This window comes from Triticum aestivum, chromosome 5B (genome assembly GCF_018294505.1).
Source record: "Triticum aestivum cultivar Chinese Spring chromosome 5B, IWGSC CS RefSeq v2.1, whole genome shotgun sequence".
NCBI classification, from domain to species: Eukaryota; Viridiplantae; Streptophyta; class Magnoliopsida; order Poales; family Poaceae; genus Triticum; species Triticum aestivum.
In genome coordinates, this window is record NC_057807.1 from 688,333,900 (window position 1) to 688,340,054 (window position 6,155).

General features: G+C 41.6%; 1 long non-coding RNA gene across 1 annotated transcript; it reads left to right on the forward strand.

Moving 5' to 3' along the window:
- The first annotated feature begins 4,694 nt into the window (after positions 1 to 4,694).
- On the forward strand, positions 4,695 to 6,155 carry LOC123117687 (uncharacterized). The gene is made up of 3 exons (XR_006457475.1): positions 4,695 to 4,975; positions 5,070 to 5,241; positions 6,043 to 6,155. It is a non-coding gene; the product is annotated as an uncharacterized lncRNA (long non-coding RNA).

The window sequence follows — 6,155 nt, forward strand, 5'->3', positions numbered from 1 at the left end:
GGATTAAGCCACTTGTAGGGATGCAAAAAGAAAAAGCATCATCTTTTTCTCTGTTGCTGCTGGTTTGCCCTTATTTGGTGTACAAAGTACAATCCATGCAGTCTTTAATTTGCATCCACCTGCTACTACAAGTATAATGGACTTGTTCGGGAATTGGCTGGTATTCATCCCAAATTTAAGGCGTGTATCCAAATGAGAGTATGTTCGTTACTGTGGGTACTTTTGGAATTGGCCAGTGACTATTCTTTTAACAGTATAAAATTTCCACAAAAAAGATGTTATCGTCCGAGCTACATGATGGATCTGTATTTGGTGCTATTCTAACATGTGGAGAATCAAGCGCCTAGGGCCTTCGGGCGCAACCGTTGTGAGGCCATAGCACGGATACGTTTAACCTAGTTGGATAGTATAAAGGGGTGGTAGATTAGGAAAACACTTGAGTCACGTAATCTTGTTGTCGCTGATTGTGGTTGGGCCTTTTATCTACGTCCTTGGTATACGTAATTTTGTTTATCGTCAGCATCAATGGCCTCTCTCGCCACCTTGCACGTACAAGCAATATCTGTTCAGGAATAGCATGGCGCTAAAAGATTATAACTCGTTGCTTGCACTCACTCCGGATCGAAGGCATTGCTTGGTGATACTGATATGCAGGTAGCAGTACACTGGATTTAGCTAGGGCTATCAAGAATTAATTATAACTTTCACGTGTGCCTGAGCGTGAGTTTGTGCAACTAACATGGAGGACGGGTTGTGGCTGCTGCCATGCAAAAGCAGAACACCATACATTACTAGTTAAATGCCCGTGCGTTGCTACGGGCGACAATGTGGATAAACAAATACCCCAACTTTTGAAAGATGTGCATCTGTAACCCTTATCTATTAGTTGAAATGTATATATGTTGCCATTGGATAACAGAAAAATGATATAAAGTTTTAAACACAGATTAAACAAGTTTTTCTCGTATTGTTATACAGAAAACCCGGGCATCAGTTCCAGATTCCTATCTAGAGGGAACTTCCGCGTTCGTCCTTCCTATTTTCATGGTGTTTCTTCCTCCACACTACCTCGCTAAGATACATAATGTGGGGTTTTAACTCCTTCATTCATCCTTGTCCATCTGACCATCGGATCTAATGGATTATGCCGCTACATCTTTGTTATGTTCCATGATCATCCACTTAGGTAAGCTCCAACGCTCGGTAACATGCGCAAGATAGCGTCGGTACAAGACATTTCCTCAAGCACTTGATTGTTTTTCTTCCCACAGGAAGTGTAGTTTCATTTGTCCTTTTTCATATCACCATGACATTAACGCGTGAATCCTTCAACACCGTATAAAGAGGACATGTTCTAAAAGAAGAATTTACCAAAGTGGGTAGACATATCAAATATGAAAAGGAAATGGTTTTGTTGGGTTTGATCAGTACTCACAGATTTCACTCCACAAAACAGCTAATTGCATTTGTTAATAGAATATCGAGAGAAATGTTGTTATTATGAAGCACAATTAGAATACAATAATAATCTTCGTTATCTGATGGGAGGGACTTTTCACATATACACTGATAGAAAGCTCCAATGCATAAATATAAAGTGGGAGAACACAAGCACACATGTTGGTGATATTATCTATAACCTTAATATAATCAGGAAGCTACTTTTTTTACCAGTGTGTCAACTATTGTTTCTCTGACTCGATGTGCCACATTTCCGCTGGTCCGTGCTCTCCATATGCAGGTGTAGGACCTTTTTTGTTGGATATTTGGCTCCCCTCTTATTTAAGTGTTGCTCTCGTTCCTTGTAGAGGTGATGACCCTAGATCACCCCGATACAACATCGAGCCACAAACACAAATATTACTCCTCAAATATATAGCCTCTCTTTGAAGTAAGATAGCACTGCACAAATTACATGGAAATGGTGTTGATAAAACTAAACCATTTTCTTGGTTCAATGAGCAGAGGAGAAATGTATAACCAGATCATCTTATCAAAGTCATTCCAGTTATCTCTTCCACAAGTCGAAAGAATTATACAAAGATTTAACTTAGATACACAGGTTTCAATCTTGTCAAATTCTGAACCAGCAACAGATTGTCACTCACTGACTATGTTTGATTTAAAAACATTATATAATATGTGCATAGGTACATTCTATGTTGATATGTCGCCTTCATCAAGACTCACGAAAATAGTACTGCTCACTTGCATTTGGGATTTATCGGTAGATGGAATCAATGTACAAGTCTTCTATTTGTTAGATCAGGTCCGGTCTACATTAATATGAGCAAATGCAGCTTTGTTTTTCTACTTCATATGATCAAAGATTGTGGTTACAATTTACAGAGACGCAACGAAAAGGAGCTGCCAACACCCAAACAAACAGAGATGGAGATACTCACGCAACATGGGTATGAGCTCCAGATTAGCCACACAATTAGGGAGGCGCATAATTAGTATAAGCTCTAGATCAGCATGCAACTTGCACTTCATCTATCAATACTACACAATAAACAGTGAATACTTATAGTTAGTATACTCTTTACAAATTAAAATGATTAGGGTGGTTAAAACAGCGGTTTATATAGGAAGTGTACTCTAATTTCGTTTCTCGTATCATTCACAAAAACATCATGATACAGTTTATAATCCATAACACTAATCAGAATTGTTACCACAGGAACACCTCACGTCCACTTCATTGAAGGCATTTACATTCAACTGAAGTTCCTTACGTTATGAGTTGTAACTGTCAAAGTTCGAGCCAAGTAGTAAAAACAGAAAGAAAAAAACTTCAGTTCATTAGTCAAACCAAGAAAGACTTGATACAACACACATTTGGTGAACTATAGAACAAGTGTGAGTAAAAAAGTCCTCAATATTGCACAATTAATCACCATGCACTGATACGACAGAAGTAATTAGGAGTGACATATAATTTTTCAGGCACATTTCTTTTATTGGGAAAAATAAGTGTACAAAATGCGGGCATGTGTAGAGAGGCGCAAAAAAGGTATTAACTAAATCACCTTGACAAATGTAGTACAACAAACACACAAAACATGGAGACTGAAAAAAAGACTACATGTTCTAGATTCCTATATGTTGTGTAAAACATCTGCGGGAAAATAGATTAACAACAGAATCACAAAACCTCGTCAACACGCTGTTGCCAAGAGAAAGGTTCCTCTATCTTAACAGAAAAATCCAGAGAGCTTCTACTTTTCTCATAGAGAAGTTAAGATCTATCCACAAATTTTAATAGAATGAACATGTTGACAATAACATTCCATGATGTCTCAAGTAAAACAGAACAATGTACGTCCAAGAACATATATGCTTTATTTTGGTGATTCCACACAAATTGTACAATGGCGATCATGCAGTTCAATCCCTGGCTGATATGTGCAGATCAGAGTGGCTCCGTAGGCAAGGAGTGAGAGAAGATGACGTTGAAGTGGACGTGGTACGAGAAGGGGAGTCATGATTCACGAGGTTTGGAGTCGCGCCGGCATGGCCGTCGGAGGTGGTAAGACGACAGGTGTACCAGGCGAAGGCGTCGTGGTCACCGCCGCAGGCAGATTTGCTCTCTCAGGCCGTTGACGTCGCAGGGCGTCGAGCGTGGCCCGACCAAGAAGAAGGCCAGGATCGAGGGGAGGACAAGGTGGCGCTGTAGATGCCTTGAGGAGAGGCAGTCGGCGATGGGGACGGGAGGAGTTCTGTGACGGCTGGGAGGAGGGCGCTATGGTTGGAAGACGTCGTGTTCGTTTAGGATTAGGAGCGGCTGGCGAGAAACCAGAAGATGGGCCACGACAAAAACCAACGGGCTGAGCGAGGAGATGAAAGAAAACCGGGAGAGGGAATAAAAATCGGTGGGGAGGGAGATCGTGCGAGGGGAGGCGAGGTAACCAACTAAACGAGCGAACGACGACCTACCCACTGAGACCTTAGGACTAGAGATGTACAGTATTTTGCTAGGGCTATCAATAATTAATTATGTATTACTCCCTCCGTTCCTAAATATTTATTTTTTTAGATATTTCAAATGACTACCACATACGGATGTATATAGACATATTTTAGAGTGTAGATTCACTCATTTTGCTCCGTATGTAGTCATTTATTGAAATCACTAGAAAGACAAATATTTAGGAATGGAGGGAGTATTTTTCTAGAAACAGAACACCATGCAAAAGCAGCAAGTTCTCCTATGTAAAAAGCCAGCTCTTGACCGCATATAATAAAGTTTGTTCTCGAAGCTAATACTTTTATTGTGCGTGCAAAAAATATGCCATGAAAGTCATTTGCCTTAGTTGGCTTATTAAGAAAAGTCGAGAAACATGAATGGACTAGAGCGGACCTGTCCACGACAACGGGACCCGGCCAGTGAAGCTGAGGCGCAGGAGCTGTCAGCTTGCGTCCATGGTCCATATGCAGCCACCAATTTCCACCATGCATGAAAATAAAGTTTGAATTGGCACGCCGCACGCACACTGACTATTGTGGCCACTGACTAGTACGTACTTGCAACGCATGGTTACACACTCATGCACGAGTATAAGATGAGATGCACCACCCAAGCAGTTTTTGCCAAGAGCACTTGAGAATCACCAGGCCCGGCCCATAGGCCGGGCAAACGGGGCGCCCGCCCTGGGCCCCCGGAAGGCAGGGGCCCCAGCCCGAGAGGTAGTATTGCTTCGTACGTGTAAGAAGCCCAAAAACATATCGAGAAAGCAGAGGGCGGATTCAGCCGTGGGGCAAAACCCATCGTCAATCTTTCTCCTCGACCCCTCCACTTCGCAAGGTCCTGACTCCTATAACAGCGCCGCCGCTCCGATGCCTTACTGATTCCAAGGTCGCCATCGGCCATTAATGGAGATTAAAGGCGAAAATCCATTCCCAAATCGTCTCTCCTTCCTTTCTCAGTGTTCGTCTCGTTCCCCAACAATCAGATGTTGGAGATGTGGAGACGGTAGGTGTTCTTCTTTTCATCCTTTCCACAATCCCGTTCCTCAATTGAATCGCTCTACCCTCCTGCTCTGACGAATCCGCATCTACCTGCATAGGTGTTCTTCTAATATTAACTGGATCTAAGTGTGAGAGAGTCCTCGGGAGTCAGGAGATTAGAAGAACTGCAGAATGGGGAAATTATTCAGTTCTTGGTGTCGTCTTCTCGTTCGTGCTGACTACTGCAACCTGCGGATCTGGCAACCTACATCCACATGAATACATATTTAGGTTTGTTTGTTCCTGTATTAATCATTTTGTGCTAACTGTTCTTGTTTACTGTCATGTTGTCTAGAAAGTGTTTAACTGGTAAAAAGACCACCGAGTGTCAATGAACAGCAATGATGCACTGTTAATATTTTTGATCCGCCAAACTACGACAATCTGAATGATAAGGCTAGGGTTTTTTTTAGTTGAGATAGTAATTCTAGATATAATGATATTGTGGTCCCTCCAGATAGTAATTCTAGACATTTTTCACAAACTTATACTTCCAGAAAGTTGAGTAAGCTTTTCAAATCCACAACAACAAAGTTGGAAGAATTGAGTTATTATCTGGGTAAATTTCTTGGGAGTGAAGAACATGACGGATTGGGAAAAGATTCAGAAACAAATGTACGTACATATGCTAACTTCTTATCTGATGGTAGCACAATTTTTTTAAGTAGCAACCAGTTTAGACAAGGTTATATGTTTTGCAGAACAAAATAATGCCTCCGTTGTTCAAATTAAGGAAAGCGAGTTAATGTGGAATTACATTGTTTCATTACTATCATTGTGTAGTTCACCTTATCAATAAATAAATTGTACTCTCAATTTTAAAGTCCAAAAATCATCGTCTATGCTATGCACAAGATATTCACTTTGCTTTACAAAAATAGCAAATATTTTGAGCTTTCGAGTCAAAAAGGGCCCTTTTTTTGATGTCTTGCCCCAGGGCCTCCTAAATCTGTGGTCCGGCCCTGAGAATCACCAGCATCCCAACTGGTTTCTTGCTGAGTTCTTGCTTTGTGTATACATACCATACCACAGGCCACAGCTGAATCCATGGCGAAATGCTTCCTGGTGCTCGTCTTCATGGCATTTCTCCTGCCGGCGGCCTACGCGATGTGCCACCCTGACGACCTCCAAGCGCCGCGGGGCTT